This window comes from Physella acuta, unplaced genomic scaffold, assembly GCF_028476545.2.
Source record: "Physella acuta isolate Inbredline_101_S28 unplaced genomic scaffold, ASM2847654v3 ptg000831l, whole genome shotgun sequence".
NCBI lineage: Eukaryota > Metazoa > Mollusca > Gastropoda > Physidae > Physella > Physella acuta.
In genome coordinates, this window is record NW_026732349.1 from 82,548 (window position 1) to 105,378 (window position 22,831).

At 35.1% G+C, this 22,831-nt stretch overlaps 2 long non-coding RNA genes across 2 annotated transcripts in view; both read left to right on the forward strand.

Moving 5' to 3' along the window:
* Window positions 1-5,498, forward strand: part of LOC131951828 (uncharacterized) — a 30,025-nt gene extending 24,527 nt beyond the window's left edge. The window contains exons 2-3 of the long non-coding RNA XR_009388450.1: window positions 3,959-4,050; window positions 5,412-5,498. This is a non-coding gene — a long non-coding RNA (uncharacterized LOC131951828). The remainder of the gene's footprint in view (window positions 1-3,958; window positions 4,051-5,411) is intronic.
* Window positions 5,499-10,073: 4,575 nt separating this feature from the next.
* On the forward strand, window positions 10,074-21,765 carry LOC131951829 (uncharacterized). The gene is made up of 3 exons (XR_009388451.1): window positions 10,074-10,134; window positions 19,894-19,989; window positions 21,607-21,765. It is a non-coding gene; the product is annotated as an uncharacterized LOC131951829 (long non-coding RNA).
* The last annotated feature ends 1,066 nt before the right edge of the window (window positions 21,766-22,831 follow it).

Below are 22,831 nucleotides of genomic sequence, written 5' to 3' on the forward strand. Positions count from 1 at the left end.
ACGGTGAATGAAACACATATTTTAAAATCTTAACTTACGTGAATATGCCTATTCTTTCAAATTAATTTTTTATCCCAAATTAGCCAGTTCCAAACAAAGATTTTGTATAAAATAAATAAGTCTTGAAATAGTTTAGTCCTAATATAGAAATTTATTTTTGGAATTGATTTTAGAGAAGTTAGAGTCTAAATCTAGATCTTAGCGTCTACGTCTAGATCTAGTTATTGCGTAGATTTAGATTTAGATTTAGTCTAGATCTAGAATCTCTAGATCTAGAATCCAAATACATAAAATAAATTTTATGAGTTTAGGCCGGAAAAATTGTATTGTATACATTTCATAGTGTACGTAGATCTAAATCAAATTTGAATAAAATAGTTCATATCTTTTCATTCTAAACACGGCAGATGACGTCATTAGTTAATGTATAAGCAATAGTGACGTCACAGTTTTATGCGTTCTTTTTCACATATATTAATGCTTTTCCGGTTGCATAAATAATACTGTTTCTCTACATTCGAATACGCCTTTATTTTTTATTTTTCTTCTTTAAATAATTTTGTGGTTATACATTTAAAACATCTAACATATTATTTTCAACAAAAGTCCGTATAAAGGTATCCATATATCGCTGCCGATTCTGACGTGATGTCCGGCGAAAATATTTTGCGGACAGACAGAGAGAGAGAGAGAGAGAAGAGCGCACATGGCCTTTTATAAATTAGGATAGAGAAAGTATTGTAATCGTGCACAAAAATCACTTGAAATTTTAACAATTTTCACCGTATTACACCTCAGTCCTTCATCACATCCGAAGTATAGAGGACTTATTTTAATCGGGCAAAAATTATCAATCCAGATTTATCAAAATTAAGAAGTTTTATGCGTAATCCAGTCTGAAAAACTGGGCTTTGCAATTCTGTCCGTATGTCTGTGTGTCTGTGTGTGTGTGTGTGTCCGTGTGTAAACACGATTACTTGAGTACCGTTACAGCTAGGTTGATGAAATTTAATATATAAGTATTTTATCAAAATCGTAGATCCGTATAAACTTTTGAGCGATTTCCGATAACCGGAAGTGGTACTTTTTCTACTTTGAATTTTTCAAAAGCCTATAACTTGAGTACTATTTCAGATAGATAAATGAAATTTCGCATGTAAGTAAAAGATCTAATTCTCTACCTTCTGTTAAATTTTGAATAATTTCCGTTGACCGGAAGTAGTAATTTACGCTACTTCCGATTTCTCAAAAAACTAATGTAAATTTTTAAAGTACTAATAATATTGCGCGCTATTGTGCACTTTTTTATTTGGCGTTCACTAGTTCACTTGGTGTGCAATTGTTTTTTCTACGAGATTTTATTCTATTTTTAAAACTTTAAGTATTTAAAATGGATTAAAAATCATGTCTATAGCCCGAGTTCCCATCCCCTGTTATTTTATATAAGAATATTCGAGAAAGTTTTGGGGAGATCACTCCCGGTTTATTTTAGAAATCGGGAAAAGCTTAAATTACTACTGCCGGTTGACGGAATTTTACTCAAAATTTGATAGATGGCAGAGAATTAGATCTTTTACTTACATGTGAAATTTCATTTATCTATCTGAAATAGTACTCAAGGTATAGGCTTTTGAAAAATTCAAAGTAGAAAAAGTTCCCCTTCCGTTTATCGGAAATCACTCAAAAGTTGATACGGATCTACGATTTTGATATAATAATTATTTATGAAATTTCTTCAACCTAGCTGTAAGGGTAATCAAGTTCTTGTGATTTTTTGAGAAATCCGAAAGAGGAAAAATTACTACTTCCGGTCAACGGAAATTACTCAAAATTTGAAAGACGGCAGAATATTAGATCTTTTACTTACACGAAAAATTTCATTTATCTATCTGGAATACTACTCAAGTTATAGGCTTTTGATAAATTCAAAGAAGAAAAAGCTCTACTTTCGGTTATCGGAAATCGCTTAAAAGTTGATACGGATCTACGATTTTGATATAGTACTTATATATGAAATTTCATCAACCTAGCTGTAACGGTACTCATTTTATCGTGTTTACACACACACACACACACACAAATCCATACGTACAAGATTGCAAATTTATGTTTTTCCGACTTAGAGAGGTGTAAAACGTCGAGATTTGCAAAAATCTCGAATTTTTTTTTTTTGCACGATGTAGGCCCTACTTCGTATAAGTGAGAAAGTAAAAATAAATTAGAAAATTATTATTGTTTTGTTTTTTGTTAAAGTCCGAAACAATACTAAACAATCAGGATTTTATAACCATATTAATTATCAATTTCAATTACACGATGCATGATTTTTCAAATATTTAATTGGCCCAACTAATACATTTGAGACTAAGCTCGTTTGGGTACACAAAGTTACAATACCTAGTACATAGAGCTACAATCACTGGTACATAGAACCACAATCAATGGTACATAGATCTACAATTACAGGTAGTAGAACTACAATCACAGGTAGAAGAAATACAATCCGCGGTACATAAAACAACAATCACAGGTAGTAGAATCCCATAAACATAGAACAACAATCACAGGAAAGGGACATCTAGATGTTAGATTTAGATTTTTGTCATAGCTTTATTTGAGAAAGGGGCATCTATGTTTTTACTTATATTAGACTGAGATATAGGCCATTTATATAAACGATCAGTGAGGTAGTTCCACCTCTTTTTTGAAACTGAAATATAAGCAATATAGATGTGCAATATGTGAGGTAGTTCCACCTCTCTTTTGAAACTGAAATACAAGCAATATAGATGTGCAATATGTGAGGTAATTCCACCTCTCTTTTGAAACTGAAATATAAGCAATATAGATGTGCAATATGTGAGGTAGTTCCACCTCTCTTTTGAAACTGAAATATAAGCAATATAGATGTGCAATATGTGAGGTAGTTCCACCTCTCTTTTGAAACTGAAATATAAGCAATATAGATGTGCAATATGTGAGGTAGTTCCACCTCTCTTTTGAAACTGAAATATAAGCAATATAGATGTGCAATATGTGAGGTAATTCCACCTCTCTTTAGAAACTGAAATATAAGCAATATGGATGTGCAATATGTGAGGTAGTTCCACCTCTCTTTTGAAACTGAAATATAAGCAATATAGATGTGCAATATGTGAGGTAATTCCACCTCTCTTTTGAAACTGAAATATAAGCAATATAGATGTGCAATATGTGAGGTAGTTCAACCTCTCTTTTGAAACTGAAATATAAGCAATATAGATGTGCAATACGTGAGGTAGTTCCACCTCTCAGCTGTAAAAAAACCACAAGATGAGTTCTATATTTTCACTTTCTCGTATTCAGATTATAGAGAAAGTATTGTAATCGTGCACAAAAAATCACATGAAATTTTGAGAGTTTACACCTTTTTCACATCAGCCCTTCATCTCATGCGGAGTATAGAGAACTTCATTTAATCGGGCAAAAATTATAAATCCAGATTTTTCTAAATTTTGGCGTTTTTTGCGTAATCTAGTCGGAAAAACTGGACTATGCAATTCTGTTCGTATGCCTGTGTGAGTGTATATGTGTGTCTGTAAACATAATATAACTTGAGTACCGTTGCAGTTAGGTGGATGAATTTTCATACATAAGTATTAAATCACTTTTGTAATAAAATTTCACATATAAGTAAAATATCTAATTCTTCTGTCAAATTTTGAGTAATTTTCTTTGAACAGAAGTTGTAAATTTCTCTATTTCCAACTTTAAAAAAAAAAAAAAATGTGAATTTATAAAGTACTAATAATATTCCGCGTTACTATACAAATATTGTTTGGCGTTCACATGGTGTGCAATTCTTTGTTTTCAGATTTTATTCTATTTTAAAAATTTTAAGTAATTAAAAATGGATTAATAATCATGTCTATATCGAGATCACAATATCGATAACGTCAGGAATTTTATGTTTGGATAGGTCGGGAATCCATCACTTGCATCCTTCAACGTCTGTGTAAGTCAGGAATCCAACCATGAAGCTCATCCACACAGCACTGCTTCTTGTCTGCTGTAAGTCAGTTTTCTTCTATCAATGGTTGCTATAGTAACTCTTGCTTTATACTCTCATCAGTGATGTTGTAGAACTTGCTTATGTCTGGTCTTTTCCTTTGTGCCCTCTGTTTTTATCTGGCATCTCTCCGTGGGGGGGGGGGGACGGGACCACCCCTTGAGCACATCTACCATCCCTAGGAACAAAATGGTAAAAAAAATATAAGTTATATATAAAATGTATGATATAATCAATTGCCCACTCGCCACCCGTAAGTTGAAATGGTCACATGCCCTCCCTTGTTAAACATGTGTATAGACGCTTACCACAAGTTTTTCCTTTGAAGTGTGTTCTTTGTCATCGTTCAGTAGTTGGGTTGGGGTGGACTAAACCAAGTAACACACAGGAAGTAGAACTAGTAAACATACAATTACGTGTAGAGTAACTACAATTAAAGGTAGTATGTCAACAATAACAGGTATATAGAACAACGATCACAGGTACATAGAATAACAATTACAGTTACCTAGAACATAGAACTACAATCACTGATAGTAGAAATAAAATCACTGTTAGTATAACTAAAATCAATTGTAGTAGAACTACAATAAATGGTAGAAGTACAACAATCACAGGAACAATATTGGGTAAGGTAAGTAGCTGAAACAAGGGACAATTAAAACATATTCCTCGATCATGTCTCACACAACACACATCACAACCCTATCTCATACATCACTATCACGCCTCTTTTTCATACATCACCTGACTCATATCACACCTCTTTTTTTCATACATCACACGATTCACATTACTACTCTTTATCAATCAGGTGTGTCACAGTCGAATTTGTCTTTTTTTTAGATCCCGTTGGTGTCTTGATTTCAGTTTAAGACATCTTTATCGTCATGATACAGGATGTTATGTTGGTTTATTGGGTTGTAGTGTTGCCAGAATACATTCTGGGTATAGCTGTGATTGGCATAGTATAACATTTGGCTTAGACTTAAAAATTAGAGCCAGAGTTAGGTATATGGGTAGCATTGGGGCTTGAATTTTAAGGGAAGGACTACGAATATTATAACTTGGACAAGACCCTGACAGACATTAAAAAGCTTAAATAGTACCACCACATTATCACAACAAAACAGTTACAACCATATTATGACGGTACCGTAGTAGTACTATAATAGTACAATAGCAGTACCATAACAGTACCATGACAGTACTATAACAACACTATACCATTGCCTAACAGTTCCACAACAGCACCATAAAAAGTACCCTAAAAGTGCACTAACATTTCCGTAACGGTACTATAACAGTATCACAAATGTTCCATAGTCTGTCCTGTAAATGTTTTCAACCTGTCTTATTCCAGGCATCCTCGTCACACAAGCCATTGAGAACAAGCTGAGCCAACTTTTGAATGTGGCCAAACGTGATGACCAACAGGAGCATGTTGAACAGAGACTTGAACCGGAAGCTACACTTAGTTTCAAATCAATGCTGGTCAAAAATGTACCTACATTTAAGGCAGACGAATCTAAGTTGACCAAAGATGGAAGACAAATCAAAGCTTGCCGAAGATGTACCTAAATAAAGGGCAAGCGAATCAAAGCTGTCAAAAGATGTACCTAACGTTAAGGCAGACAAATCAATGCTGGTCAAAAATGTACCTAAAGTTAAGGCAGACGAATCTAAGTTGGCCAAAAATGTACCTAAAGTAAAGGCAGACGAATCTAAGCTGGCCGAAGATGTACCTAAAGTGAAGGCAAGCGAATCAAAGCTGGCCGAAGATGTAACTAAAGTGAAGGCAGACAAATCAAAGCTTGCCGAAGATGTACCTAAATTAAGGGCAAGCGAATCAAAGCTGTCCAAAGATGTACCTAACGTTAAGGCAGACAAATCAATGCTGGTCAAAAATGTACCTAAAGTTAAGGCAGACGAATCTAAGTTGGCCAAAGATGTACCTAAAGTAAAGGCAGACGAATCTAAGCTGGTCGAAGATATACCTAAAGTGAAGGCAGACAAATCAAAGCTTGCCGAAGATGTACCTAAATTAAGGGCAAGCGAATCAAAGCTGTCCAAAGGTGTACCTAACGTTAAGGCAGACAAATCAAAGCCGGCCAAAGATGTACCTAAAGTTAAGGCAGACAAATCAAAGATGGCAGAAGATGTACCTAAAGTTAAGGCAGACAAATCAAAGCTGGCCAAATATTTACTTAAAATGAAGGCAAGCGAATCAAAGCCGGTTCAAGATGTACCTAAACTTAAGGCAGACAAATCAAAGATGGCCGAAGATGTAACCAACGTTAAGGCAGACAAATCAAAACTGGCCAAAGATGTACCTAAAGTTAAGGCAGACAAATCAAAGCTGGCCGAAGATGTAACTAAAGTTAAGGCAGACAAATCAAAGTTGGTCAAAGATGTACCTAAAGTTAAGGCAGACAAATCAAAGATGGCTGAAGATGTACCTAAAGTTAACGCAAGCGAATCAAAGCTGTCCAAAGATGTACCTAAGGTTAAGGCAGACAAATCAAAAACGGCCAAAGATGTACCTAATGTTAAGGCAGACGAATCAAAGCTGGCCCAATATTTACTTAAAATGAAGGCAAGCGAATCAAAGCTGTCCAAAGATGTACCTAAAGTTAAGGCACACAAACCAAAGCCGGCCGAAGATGTACCTAAAGTTAACGCAGACAAACCAAAGCCGGCCGAAGATGTACCTAAAGTTAACGCAGACAAATCAAAGCAAGCCAATGTTTTTCCTAAAGTTAAGGCAGACAAACCAAAGCCGGATAAAGATGTACCTAAAGTTAAGGCAGACAAATCAAAGCCGGCCAAAGATGTACCTAAAGTTATGGCAGACAAATCAAAGCTGGCCAAATTTTTAATTAAAGTAAAGGCAGACAAATCAAAGATAGCCAAAGATGTACCTAAAGTTAAAGCAGACAAACCAAAGCCGGCCAAAGATGTACCTAAAGTTAAGGCAGACAAATCAAAGCCGGCCGAAGATGTACTTAAAGTAAAGGCAGGCAAATCAAAGCTAGCAAAGATGTACCCAAAGCTAAGGCAAGCGAATCAAAGCTGACCAAAGATGTGCCTAAAGTTAAGGCAGACAAATCAAAGCCGGCCGAAGATGTATCTAAAGTTAAGTCAGACAAATCAAAGCCGGCCAAAGATTTACTTAACGTTAAAGCAGACAAATCAAAGCTGGCCGAAGAAGTACCTAAAGTTAAGGCGGACAAAACAAAGCTGGCCAAAGATGTACGTCGGACGTATAGGCATTGATAACTAAAAGGAAAGCTTTGTATCGTGCCTGATACTGGAGACGTTTTTATGCGCAGAAAATATCAGTAGGGGAAGGGGGTTATAATGTAATTTTTCAGAATTGTTTAAATATGGTTAAAATACTGTTAAAAAAACTTGTTTTATTTTACAAAAACGTTTCTATCGTTTATAGAGTTTATTTTTACTTTCTAGACATAGTACAGAGAAAGTATTGTAAACGAGCTCGAAATTCACATGAAATTTTGAAAGTTTTCACTGCTTTACACCTTAGTCTATGATTTAATCCGGATTATAGAGGACTTATTTTATTCGGGGAAAAAATTATAAATCCCGATTTATCAAAATTGTGCGTTTTCCAGCCGGAAAAACTGTACTTTGCAATTATGTCCGTATGTCTATATGTGTATGTCTGTTTGTAAACACGATAACTTGAGTGCCATTACAGCTAGGTTGAATAAATTTCATATATAAGTATTATATCAAATTTGTAGTTCTGTATACATCGTTCGGCGATTTCCAATAAACGGAAGTGGAATTTATTCTACTTTCAATTTTTGAAAAGCCTAAAACTTTGAGTACTGTTTCAGTTAGATTAACGAAATTTCACATGTAAGTAAATGATCTTATTGTTTGCCTTCTATCAAATTTTGATTAATTTCCGTTTACCGAAAGTGGTAATTTTTGCTATTTCCGATTTCTCAAAAAAACGCATATTAATTTATAAAGTACTCATAATATTCCGAACTATTTTACACTTACTGTTTTTCGTTTACTTGGTGTGCATTTCGTTTTTCTACGAGATTTTATTCTATTTTAAAAACTTTAAGTAATTAAAAATAGATTTAAAATTATGTATTTATCGAGATGTGTCATATTCCGTAGTGTTATATAAGAATATTCGAGAAAGTTTAGGGGAAATCACTCCCGGTTAATTTTAATTTTCAAAAACCGGATCTGTTTTACGTTGTTCTAAAAGAAAAGATTACTATTCGTTAGTAGTGGACACCCTAATAATTAATGTATAGGTATATTTTAGTGTTAAGATTATATAAGTTAGTATTGAATGCTACAGACAACATGCCTCAGTTAAAGTAACTGGTCAGGTCAGGTGTGTCAATGTTAGGTCATTGACCTAAAGGTTCTGCTGAGGATAGAGAAAACGTCGCTTGCCGTGACCTTATGTTCTCTATCCAGGATACGACAACTGGTCAGTAGAGCTGTAGCATTGAACACTTTATCCTAAAGATTATGTCGATATTAAGCCGACATGTCATGTGTTTGGATGTGATTTGAGCTTGCTTTCATTACAATGTTTCCAGTGTTCTGTGATTCGTGGTGTTCTGTTATATATTTCTCAACAAATACACGAGATTAAACAAGCAAGACAATTAGAAGCGACGAAATTGGCAGACTGTAGACAAACGTGACACCATTGACAGGCTGTAGACAAACATGACACCATTGACAGAATGTAGACAAACATGACACCATTGACAGAATGTACACAAACGTGACACCATTGACAGAATGTAGACAAACGTGACGCAATTGACAAGGACTATCCATAGACTTGACGCCACTGAAACTATAGATAAACGGACATCACTAAAAAAGACTGTAGATAAACGGACGTCACTAACAAAGACTGTAGATAAACGGACGTCACTAACAAAGACTGTAGATAAACGGACGTCACTATCAAAGACAGGACGTCACTAACAAAGAATGTAGATAAACGGACGTCACTAACAAAGACTGTAGATAAAAGGACGTCACTAACAAAGACTTTATATAAACGGACGTCACTAACAAAGACTTTATATAAACGGACGTCACTAACAAAGACTGTAGATAAATGGACGTAACTAACAAAGACTAGGTAAACGGACGTCACTAACAAAGACTGTAGATAAACGGACGTCACTAACAAAGACCGTAGATAAACGGACGTCACTAACAAAGACTGTATATAAACGGACGTCACTAACAAAGACTGTAGATAAACGGACGCCACTAACAAAGACTGCAGATGGACCGATTACTTCTAAAAAATCTTGTAAAACGGGTCGTCATTGAAAAGAATGCAATATTCTTGAGTAAACATCTTGAGAATCAGAGAACTGTGCGTCAGTTGTAGTGTTGTACATTGCAATCGATTTCTTAGTTGCCTCTCATATCCTGGCGATCATCGAACAGACAATGGTGGATTTTTAAAAAATGGGGGGGGGGGGGGGTCTGAGAAGGTTCGCATTAGGTTGGAGTTAACTTGTTGTGAATGTTAGGTTATTTGTTTAAAGCAGGGGTCTCCAAACTACGGCCCGCGGAGATCTTTTTGTTCAAGGAAAAATTGTTTGTTGGTGATGGCTGAGGAACTTTGCCCAGAAAAATCAAAGACATGCCTGGAAGAAACTGGCCCCGAACTAAAATTTGATAGTTAATACGGCCCTCGAACTGAAAAGTTTGGAGACCCGTGGTTTAAAGTGACAGGTCGGTTAGTGATGCTCTTTTTATGCTTTCAATAAATAAGACTTAAAACCTGACCTAGACGCTAGATTTATCTATTAGATAGAAAAAAAAGAGTTAAAGCCTTAACTCATTAGCTCTGGCCGATTAATGGGCTGAACCGAAGCCCACCAATTGTCTGTTAAGAATGACCGTTAACATTTTTTACCAATGTTTTCTTTCTTACAACCAAAATGAATGTTTTATGTCAAAACAGATGCTTTTTTGTGTTTAATGGGTTCTTTGTCAGATCAGACAAGCGACATTATAACCCTAATACGTTTACAACAGTAGGACTTTGTAGAAAGGTATGAAGAGATGTTTGTAAATTTTGTTGTTATCTTAATTATATATATATATATATATATATATATATATATATATATATATATATATATATATATATATATATATATATATATATATATATATATATATATATATATATATATAACCTTAGTTTGTAAATAGATTATTTTTGCCTTGGTTGTCACCCTCCCTAAATGGTGTCACCCGGTGTGGTCCGCACCCCCGCCTACCCCCTCTCTCTCTATATATATGCTTTTTTAAAGATAAATTACAACGAAATCAAGCACTATTTTAGACCTCTAGTGTCTAATTAGGTTATCATCTATATATATATATATATATAAAGCAAAATTTTGTGTGGTGGTAGGAGAACGCCTTGGGGTGTCACAAAAAACTCGCCATGTCCGGGAAAAATCGGGAAAAAGGTCAAAACTGACCAATCGTATTTCCCTATATAATCTTTGTATTTTATGGGGAAAAAAGAGGGTAATTTGAAAACGGATTTCAGGGCACTTACCCTATTTACATCTGGCTAATTTTTTGCATACTTATAGGTAAATGGCTTGGCCGTAGGGCGAACCTGTTGGTTTTACTCAAAGCCCTCGACGAGGACTAAAAATTGACCGCGTGTGAAATTCTCTTTATATGAGCTCTATTACGAAAAAAAATTTCGTCCGACGACCCCCCCTTGAAATTTTGCGAGGTGGTAGGAGAACGCATTGGGTCGTCACAAAAAAACTCGCCATGTCCGGGAAAAATTGGAAAATGGGTCAAAACTGACCAGTTGTATTTCCCTATTCAATCTTTGTATTTTATGGGAAAAACAGAGGGTAATTTCAAAACAGATTTTAGGGCACTTACCCTCTTTACATCTGGCTGATTTTCGGCACGCTTATAGGTGAATGGCTTTGCCGTAGGGCAAACCTGTTGGTTTGACTCATAGCTCTCGATGAAGGCTAAAAAGTGACCACGAGTTACATTGTCCGTACATAAGCTATATAAAAAAATGCCGAAGGATCCCCCTGATATTTTGTGATGTCGTAGACCAGGGGTCTCCAAACTACGTCCCGCGGGCCGAGTGCGGCCCGCGGGCAGAGTGCGGCCCGCGGGCAGAGTGCTGCCCGAGGGCAGAGTGAGGCCCGCGGGCAGAGTGAGGCCCGCGGGCAGAGTGAGGCCCGCGGGTTCCTCTCATCCGGCATCTTTCTGTCCACGGAAAAATGTTTGTTGGAGGTGCCTGAGGAACTTTGCCCAGAAAGTTCAAAGCAATTTGAAAATGTAGCTTTGGGTGCATATACCGTTGCCAGCAGTGTTGCAGACATTGGTGAAAACAATGTGACTCAAATAGCGAAAAATGCATTCAAGTTTTGCCATTTTTCAAATGCAATGGATGAGTCGCTGAAATTTATATATATATATATATATATATATATATATTTCTATATAATTTATATTTCTTTGGGGGGGGGGGTATATGTTCTTCGGTGGGGAGTGGGTGGGGGGCTCTGCCACCCCAAAGAGATGCCTGGAAGAAACTGGCCGCCGAACTGATATTTGATAGTTAATGCGGCCCTCGGGCTGAAAAGTTTGGAGACCCCTGTCGTAGACCGACTCTGGAGGGTAAAAAAAAAACGTTATTCCCGTCGAGAAAAGCCATGTTATGGTCGTTAAATATGTCCAGATTTTTTCCGTATTTTTTGTCCGTATTTTCTTATATAAGCATAGCAACTGTTTGTTTAAAATAAAAAGGAAACAAAGACATACTTCATTCGTTCAATTTTCACGGGAGGTAATTTTTTTAAAATAATTATTTTTCAAACAATTGTGTACTATTTTATACATAAACAGAAAATGACGAAGTATAGCATTTGTTTTAGTAAAAAATTAAGTGTTATATAAAGTACGTATCCTTATTAAATAAATAAATTAATTTTAAAAGTCAATGTAATATACATTATGAGATATACTGTTGATGGAACCTCTGTAGTTCTATTTCCATTTTGTCGTACATTAAGAACTTTCCAATAATTGAACAATAACTACATTTCCCTAAAATTAGCATTACTGTTTAATTTTAAGCACTCCACACCTCATCCATCACTAAATAATTAAGTATTCAAATTCTCTAATGTTTTTGAAAACCTACGCGAAGCTAGGCAGTATGCATGTATAATCCTAAGTCATGAAAGTTGTAATTTAACATTATTTTCTTGAATTTTTCGCCATTTAAACCCAATATCTTTTAATCCAGTCTACTCCAGCGAGTTGACGAGAATCCTTCCATCATAATAAATATAGTGACATGGATAAAATTCGTTATTTCTTATTTATTTATTTTTATTTTTTGACTTCTTAGCGGCGTAAAAGTAATTAAAAATAAACCGGGAGTGATCTCCCCTAAACTTTCTCGAATATTTTAATATAACACTACGGGGGATGGCAACTCGGGGCATAGACAATATTTTTAATCCATTTTAATCAATTTTTAATAACTTAAACTTTTTATAATAGAATAGCATCTCGTAGAAAATAAACCGGGAGTGATCTTCCGTAAACTTTCTCGAATATTCTTATATAAAACAACAGGGGATGGGAACTCGGGCTATAGACATGATTTTTAATCCATTTTAAATACTTAAAGTTTTTAAAATAGAATAAAATCTCGTAAAAAAAAAGAATTGCACACCAAGTGAACGCCAAATAAAATGTGCATAATATTAATAGTGCGCAATATTATAAGTCTAATATATAAAGTTCAATTCTGTATGTTTGTTTGTAAAATGTTTGTAATCGAGGCTTACAAAGGAATATAAGAAAAAACAAAAAAAAATCGATATTTCCATGGATTTAAGTGTTAGATTATTATAGTACTCATGGTCTAAATTTATTAGTTAAAAAATTACTATTGAAAGTCTTTAAAAACAATTTTCATTTAATATACTTTGAATAATAATTTTCAATTATGAACCTTACATAAATTTTTGTTAAAATGTATCAACGTTTAAAAAATTTCTAAAATTGTGTCTGAAATGTATTTGCATTTTGTCCTTTAGTTCTCATAACGTCCTTTGATTTGGAAAACACAGTTACTTCCCTTTTTAAAAAAAGCATTAAATCGGGGGGAGAAAGAATTTACTTTTTATTACTTTGCTTTGGTGTAAGGAAAAAATATATATATAATTAGCGGGGATTGATTAAGTGCAATGTCGTTGGTATTTTTAATACTGCCTTTTATTTATTCCATACACTGAACGTACTGTTTACTAATTCTTTTTTTAAATCAATAAGCCAGGTCCTTCGAATCCTATATGTTTAATTCTTTTCATTTACGGATAAGCTTGGAGTATTATAATTTTGTTCACTAAATTGAAACAGGCGCGTCCGCCGGCACCCCTCCACGGTTCGATTTGGCGCCCTGTGCTATCATGTGAGCGCTATGGTGCATACTTTCGTTTTAAACAGTGCGATAGACTATGAATAAGAACGGTTACTGTAGTCTTAAAGTGAATCAAATCCGGGCGTCCTCCGGCACCCCAACAGGTTGCCTTCCCGTGTTCGCGTAAGTGAGTTCAAAAGACTATGAATAAGTTGGGTACTATAGTCGTTTACTAAGTTGAATCAGGCGGCTATGCCGCACGTCGTCATGGTGCGATTTGGCGCCCCGGGCTAGACTGTGGACACTTTGAGTTTATATTTGTGTTTCTGTTTTCTTTATGTTTGAGTTTGGGTTGCGATTGTGGTTGTGTTTGCGTTTGGATTTGGGTTTGTTTTCGTTTGATTTTTTTCTTTGCGTGTGTGTTTTCTTTGTGTTTGTGGTTGTGTTTGCGTTTGTTTTTGTTTTTGTGTTTTCGTTTGTGTTTGTATTTGTGTTTGTGTTATGTTTGCGTTGTTTTGTGTGTGTGTGTGTTTTGGTTTTGTTTGGTTGTGGTTGGGTTTGTGTTTGCGTTTGGATTTTTTTCGTTTGCTTTTTTGTTTGCGTTAGTGTTTTCTTTGTGTTTGTGGTTGGGTTTGTCTTTGCATCTGTTTTTGTGTTTTCGTTTGTGTTTGTTTTGTGTTAGTGTTATGTTTGCGTTTTTGTGTGTTTTAGTTGGTTGTGTTTATGGTGGGCAATGCCGGGTAAATGCTGATTACAAAACACACAAGTTATGGTCCTTTACAGATACGTTTTTCAGAAATGCCAGTGCAGGGCCTGGCAGGGACGGCTGGTACTTTATCAATTTACATTAGTTTTTTGAGAAATTGGAAATAGCGTAAATTACTACTTTCGATCAACGGAAATTATTTAAAATTTGACAGAAGGTAGAGAATTAGAACTTACACTTACATGTGAAATTTCATTTATTTATCTGAAGTAGTACTCAAGTTATAGGCTTTTGGAAAATTCAAAGTAGAAAAAGTTCCACTTCCGTTTATCGAAAATCACTCAAAAGTTGATACGGATTTGCGATTTTGATATAATACTTATATATTAAAATTTCATCAACCTAGCTGCAACGGTACTCAAGTTATTGTGTTTAAACACACACACAGACACACAGACACATACACACGCAGACATACTGACAAGATTGCAAAACTATGTTTTTCCGACTCAGGGAAACGTGGAGATTTGCAAAAATCTCGATTTTGTTTTGCACGATTGACTACAAGACTTTCTCTATACTTCGTATATACTTCGTATATACTTCGTATATACGAGACAGGAATAAAACCTAAGTCTAAAAATAAATCAGAAATTTATTATTGTTTTTTTTTTGTTAAAGTCCAAAAAAATACTAAACAATCAGGATTTTATAACCATATCAATTTCAATTACACGGTGCATAATTTTTAAAATATTTATTTGGCCTAACTAATACATTTGAGACTAAGCTCGTTTGGGTACACTAAGTTACAATCACTGGTACATAGAGCTACAATCACTGGTGCATAGAACTACAATCACTGGTACATAGAGCTACAATTACAGGTAGTAGAACTACAATCACAGGTAGAAGAAATACAATCCGCGGTACATAGAACAACAATCACAGGTAGTAGAATCCCATATACAAAGAACAACAATCACAGGGATAGGGACATCTAGATTTTAGATTTAGATTTATGTCATAGCTTTATTTGAGAAAGGGGCCATCTATGTTTTTACTTATATTAAACTGAGATAGAGGCCATTTATTTGTGCGATCTGTTAGATAGTTCCACCTCTCTTTTGAAACTGAAATATAAGCAATATAGATGTGCAATATGTGAGGTAGTTCCACCTCTCTTTTGAAACTGAAATATAAGCAATATAGATGTGCAATATGTGAGGTAGTTCCACCTCTCTTTTGAAACTGAAATAAAAACAATATAGATGTGCAATATGTGAGGTAGTTCCACCTCTCTTTTGAAACTGAAATATAAACAATATAGATGTGCAATATGTGAGGTTGTTCCACCTCTCTTTTGAAACTGAAATATAAGCAATATAGATATTCAATATGTGAATTTGGCGTTCACTTGGTCTGCAATTCTTTTTTGTACGAGATTTTATTCTATTTTTAAAACTTTAAGTATTTAAAATGGAGTTCCCATCCCCCTGTTGTTTTATATAAGAATATTCGAGAAAGTTTAGGGGAGATCACTCCGGGTTTATTCACATCAGCCCTTCATCACTTCCGGAGTATAGAGGACTTATTTTAATCGGGCAAAAATTATTAATCCAAATTTTTCTAAATTTTTGCGTTTTATGCGTAATTGAGTGGGAAAAACTGGACTATGCAATTCTGTCCGTATGTCTCTCTGTGTGTGTGTGAGTGTGTATGTGTGTCTGTAAACATGATAACTTGAGTACCGTTACAGCTAGGTGGATGAAATTTCATACATAAGTATTATATCACTTTTGTAATTCTGTATCAAATTTTCATTGATTTCTGATAACCAGAAGTGGAAAAATAAAACATCTTAATAAAATCATTAGAGAGTATATATTTCAGACCACAATTACAAACAGCCACAACACGCTAGTACAAAACAAACTTCATGGAAAAAAAACCTGCACAATATACAGACCAAAATCAATACATTTAGACTAACACACAGTAGCAGAATAATTAGTCAACCAAATTTTCACCCTTTAACTCACTACTATATAGGCATTCAGCTTAATAAACTTACAAAAATCAATAATACAGCTCCAGATTACATAGGAGGAAAACACAGTCCCTTTTACACAGAATGCTTACAAATATTAAAAAAACAACGAAAAACTTGTTCACGAAAAATCACAAAACATCTACAAAACGTTAGTGCAAAAACTCTCAACCCCATTATACAACAGAATTCAATTCAGGAACCTACACCTCAAAACCATTACACCCAAAAACAGGGAAATAACATACAGACTCATCTACAATTCAACACCCCTAGCAAAACAACAGAAACCATATTGTCCACTATGCAGACAAAACACACCAGAAACCGAAACGCAAATCTATTTAGAATGCCCTACCATACAAAACATGAAAAAGACGCTAGAAACCAAAATAACAAAAAAACGAGACCTTGAGCATCGATATAGTTATAACTCTAAACAAAATCCCTAAACAAAGAGACAGGACGGACCTAGAGCAAAAAGCAAGGACGGTAGCTATCTATAGACAGACTATTTGGAACAGTAGAATAAAAGCTAAACGCGACAAGGTACAGTTCACGGGACACGTACTCGACTTGATTTATCGTAGACGACTCGACAATGACAGCACTCAAACACATATACCATAATTAGCAACAGCCCAACGTAAAGAACATATTACACTGCATTGGCCACCTGGCCCGCCTAATCTAACCGACACCTCCCCTTTCATCAGATCCTCCCCGCCCCTCGCCCCCCGCCCTTAAACCTCATGATCCCAATACCATATTGCCCCCATAACTGCATCCCCTTCGTCCCCATGACCCCCACCCCTGTGTTGAAATACTATGTTAAATACTGAAGATGAAGTATTATCCAAATACATTTCTAACAACATTAATTTGACTCCAACCCCTACAACCCCCATGCCCCCACCTTGTTTCGCATCATTTATCATTTCTCCAGGGGCGGAACTGCAGTGCCGCCAGACCCCGCATTGCGGGGGGGGGGGGGGGGGGGCCGGGACGTTTAGGGGCCCGCAGCCGACCATAATCAATTTTTTTACAGTTTAAAAAAAATCTTCTTGCATTTTTGACTTGATGGATGTTTTGTAAAAAGAATACTGCAGCTGCTGTTTGATTATCTTTATTATATAGACACCATCTCGAGTCCTCTTTCTCCTACAATCAAACATGCTGTTGTCGGCAAAGTTATTTTGAAAATAAATCCATCGCGTGAAAGATACGCAAACGTTCAAACCACTTCCATGACTTATTTCCCTTTTTTTAAATAGTCAAATATGTGTGCTCTTAAGCACTATTAATAGATTTGCATTAAACAAATAAAAAGCAATTAATTATTATTTTAAAAAATACATAATAAAGAATAACAAAGCATAAAACAGAAATGTATTTAAAACTAATAATATAAATACAAAAAAACATAAAAATAAACATAGGGCGAGAAACCATTACACATACACAGCTTTTATGCTTCATATTATTTCGACTGACTTATTCTAGTATGGCATTATAGCAAACATATTAAAACGGAGATGTTCGAAACAGACTAGATCTAATAGCATTCACACAAATGAAGTGGTGTAACTTGTTTTTACTTTTTAATAAAAACTAGGTATTTTTTAATTTTATGTATATATATATATATATATATATATATATATATATATATATATATATATATATATATATATATATATATATATATATATATATATATATATATATATATATATGGGGCCCAAAAAAATTCTTTGCGGGGTGGCCCTTTTTTTCTAGTTCCGCCACTGCATTTCTCATTCAGTTTCCTATTGTTGCTTATTTGTGTATTGTTTTATTATACAGCTTACAAACAAACACATCATTTGTCTCTATTTTACTACTATCATATATGTAAGGTACTTTGGTCCACAACGTACAAAATGACCTCGATGACCCCTACTCCTTTTATATTCATTTTATTATCCCCAAATTAATACTTACAGTTGTTTTATTAACTTTACTAACTCTTTTATGAGAACACTGTTAACCAAATTTTGACCTTTAAAACTCCACTGTATCCCCACACCCCGTGATAGCTACACGCCTACCCACCCCTAACCTGTCGGTATTAAACATCCAAACAAACATAAACACCGACTCGAACATAGCAACCTTTCACCCTCCCGCTAAATCGCTCACACAGCAATCTGTTCGTCACCCCCACCCCCACCCAAACATACACACACTATAAATAGTAACACATCAGCAGTTAGATCACACAGCACAGATTTTGATTCTTGGCTTGCCTTAAACACACACAGACACTCTCTCCGTGGCTCGTAAGACACTCTACCGCCCCCCCCCCCTCCTCAGTCCACATCACCCTCAGATATGATAACCTCGCATCCCTTTTAACTGTTCCAACGACCCCACCACCCACCAAAACATCAGTTTCGAATATTTATTCATTTACTTATTTATCTATTTTTGTAATTTTCAATTGTACAAATGTAAACTAAATCTGTGTAAAACAACAAATGTGTGTGTGTGTGTGACTACTGTACTGGTTATTCCTTTTTTTTTTTGGCATTACTATGTTTATTCTACAGAATGGGAAGAAATCCATGCAAACTAGCTTTGTTTTCGACTATTCTTTTATACGTTATGCTCTTCCACCACTTTTGTTGGCAAACATGTTACAAACCAGACTCTTTACAATTTTTTAACCAACAAGCTTTAAATTTTTAAAAAATTAAAAACAAAATGTTGCGCTGTTTACTTTTATGCTTCCAAAATCTATAGCGATGACGGAAGGAAGGACTGACACACTAACAGCCCGCTTATATAATATATATATATATATATATATATATATATATATATATATATATATATATATATATATATATATATATATATATATATATATATATATATATATATATATATATATATATACAAAATACGAACATAAGATACTCATTGCTGGCCTGTTCGGGTTTTGAAAAAAAAATGTTTTTTTTTTTCAATAAAACAAATTACAACATCATGTCAAGTGTGTTAGTGCATTAGGGTGTTTTGGGAAAATCAGTTTTATCTCTGAAATTAGACCTCTTGACGTCTGGTCAAAAGAATATAAACCATGAAAGATTTGGTAAAAAAAAAAAAAGAAGTGGAACTCCTTCTACTTTCAATTTCTCAAAAGCCCATAAGTTGAGTAATGTTTCAGATAGATTAATGAAATTTCATTTATATGTAACATATCTAATTCTCCTGACAAATTTTGAGTAATTTCCTTCGATCAGAAGTTGTAATTTTCGCTATTTCCAATTTCTAAAAAACAACGCATGTGAATTTATAAAGTACTACTAATATTCCGCACTATTATACACACATTGTTTGATGTTAACATGGTTTGCAATTCTTATTTTTGGAGATTTTATTCTATTTTAAAAAGTTTAAGTAATTAAAAATAGATTATTATATCGAGATGTTCCATCTCCCGTAGTATTATATACGAATATTTGAGAAAGTTTATGGGAGATCACTTCCAGTTTAACTTACTTTAATGAATTATAACGCTAAATAAATTAACCGCTTTGTAACATTCATCATATATTCGATAACTTCACGAATTCAATGTTGAGATAAGTCGGGAATCCATCACTTGCATCCTTCAACGTCTGTGTAAGTCAGGAATCCAAACATGAAGCTCATCCACACAGCTTTGCTTTTTGTCTGCTGTAAGTCTGTTTTCATTCTATCTACGGTTGCTAGGGTAACTCTTGCTTTATACTCTCATTAGAGATGTTGTAGAACTTGCTCATGTCTGGTCTTATCCTTTGTGCCCTCTGTTTTTATCTGGCATCTCTCCAGGGTGGTGGGGGACTGGACTACCCCTTGTGCAAGTCTACCATCCCTAGGAACAAAATGGTTAAAAAAATATATAAGTTATCTATAAAATGTATGATATAATCAATTGCCCACTCGCCACCCGTAAGTTGAAATGGTCACATGCCCTCCCTTGGTAAACATGTGTAGGCACGCTTACCACAAGTTTTTCCTTTGAAGTGTGTTCTTTGTTATCGTTCAGTAATTGGGTTGGGAGTGGACTAAACACTCTTTAGGCGGTAACACCTAGGCTAATAGTATGCACCCTTCCTATCATTTCTGAATCGTTTCCTTAGAATCACATTCCCTCAACACAGGTGTAGAGAACTACAATCACAGTTAGCAGACTACAATCACAGGTAGTAGAACTAGTAAAAATACAATCACGTGAAGAGTAACTACAATAACAGGAAGTAGATCAACAATAACAGGTATATAGAACAACGATCACAGGTACATAGAATAACAATTACAGTTACATAGAACATAGAAGTACAATCACTGGTAGTAGAAATAAAATCACTGTTAGTATAACTAAAATCAATTGTAGTAGAACTACAATGAATGGTAGTAGAACTACAATCACATGTATTAGAACATCAATCACAGGTAGTGGAATCAATGGTAGAAGAACAACAATCACAGGTACATAGAATAACAATCACAGGAAGAATATTGGGTAAGGTAAGTAGCTGAAAATGGGTACAATTAAAACACATTCCTCGTTCATATCTTATACGACACACATCACAACTCTTTCTCATACATCACGCGACACACATCACAACTCTTTCTCATACATCACGCGATACACACCACGCCTCTTTGTCATACATCACCAGACACACATTACAATTCTTTCTTTCATACATCACACGATTCACATCACAACTCTTTATCGATCCCGTGTGTCACAGTCGAATTTGTCTCTTTTTTTTAGATCCCGTTGGTTTCTTAATTTTAGTTTAAGACACCTTTATCGTCACGATACAGGATGTTATGTTGCTTATTGGGTTCTAGTTTCGCCACGTTCTGGGTATAGCTGTGATTGGCATAGTATAACATTTGGCTTAGACTTAAGAATAACTTAAAATCTGGAATTTGAGCCACAGTTAGGTATATGGTTAGCATTGGGGCTTGAATTTTAAGGGAAGGAATACGAATATTATAACTTGGACAAGACCATGACAGACATTAAAAAGATTAAATAGTACCACCACATTATCACAACAAAACAGCTACAACCATATTATGACGGTACTGTAGTAGTACTATAATAGTACAATAGCAGTACTATAACAGTACCATGACAGTACTATAACAACACTATACCATTGCCTAACAGTTCCACAACAGCACCGTAAAAAATACCCTAAAAGTGCACTAACATTTCCGTAACGGTACTATAACAGTATCACAAATGTTCCATATGTCTGTCCTGTAAATGTTTTCAACCTGTCTTATTCCAGGCATCCTCGTCACACAAGCCATTGAGAACAAGCTGGGCCAACATTTGAATGTGGCCAAACGTGATGGCCAACAGGAGCATGTTGAACAGGGACTTAAACCGGAAGCTACACTTAGTTTCCAATCAATGCTGGTCAAAAATGTTAAAGTTAAGGCAGACGAATCAACGTTGGCCAAAGATGTACCTCGAGTTAAGGCAGACAAATCAAAGCTGGTCAAAAATGTATCTAAAGTTAAGGCAGACAAATCAAAGATGGCAGAAGATGTACCTAAAGCTAAGGCAGACAAATCAAAGCCTGCCGAAGATGTACCTAAAGTTAAGGCAAACAAATCAAAGCCGGCCAAAAATGTACATAAAGTTAAGGCAGACAAATCAAAGCTGGCCAAATTTTTAATTAAAGTGAAGGCAGACATATCAAAGCTGGCCAAAGATGTATCTAAAGTTAACGCAGACAAATCAAAGCTGGCCAAATTTTTAATTAAAGTGAAGGCAGACATATCAAAGCTGGCCAAAGATGTACCTAAAGTTAAGGCAGACAAATCAAAGCTGGCCAAATTTTTAATTAAAGTGAAGGCAAGCGAATCACATCTGGCCGAAGATGTACCTAAAGTTAAGGCAGACAAATCAAAGCCGGCCGAATATGTACTTAAAATAAAGGCAGACAAATCAAAGCTGGCCAAATTTTTAATTAAAGTGAGGGCAAGCGAATCACATCTGGCCAAAGATGTACCTAAAGTTAAGTCAGACAAATCAAAGCCGGCCAAAGATTTACTTAAAGTTAAGGCAGACAAATCAAAGCTGGCCGAAGAAGTACCTAAAGTTAAGGCAGACAAACCAAAGCTGGCCAAAGATGTACGTCGGACGTTTAGTCATAGATAACTAACTAAAAGGAAAGCTTTGTATCGTGCCTGATACTGGAGACGTTTTTATGCGCAGAAAATATCGGTAGGGGAAGGGGGTTATAATGTAATTTTTCAGAATTGTTTAAACATGGTTTAAATACTGTTACGTTTCTATCGTTTATATAGTTTATTTTTACTTTCTAGACATAGTACAGAGAAAGTATTGTAAACGAGCACGAAATTCACATGAAATTTTGATAGTTTTCACTGCTTTACACCTTAGGTCTCTGATTCCATCTGGATTATAATTGACTTATTTTATTCGGGGAAAAAATTATAAATCCCGATTTATCAAAATTGTGCGTTTTCCAGCCGGAAAAACTG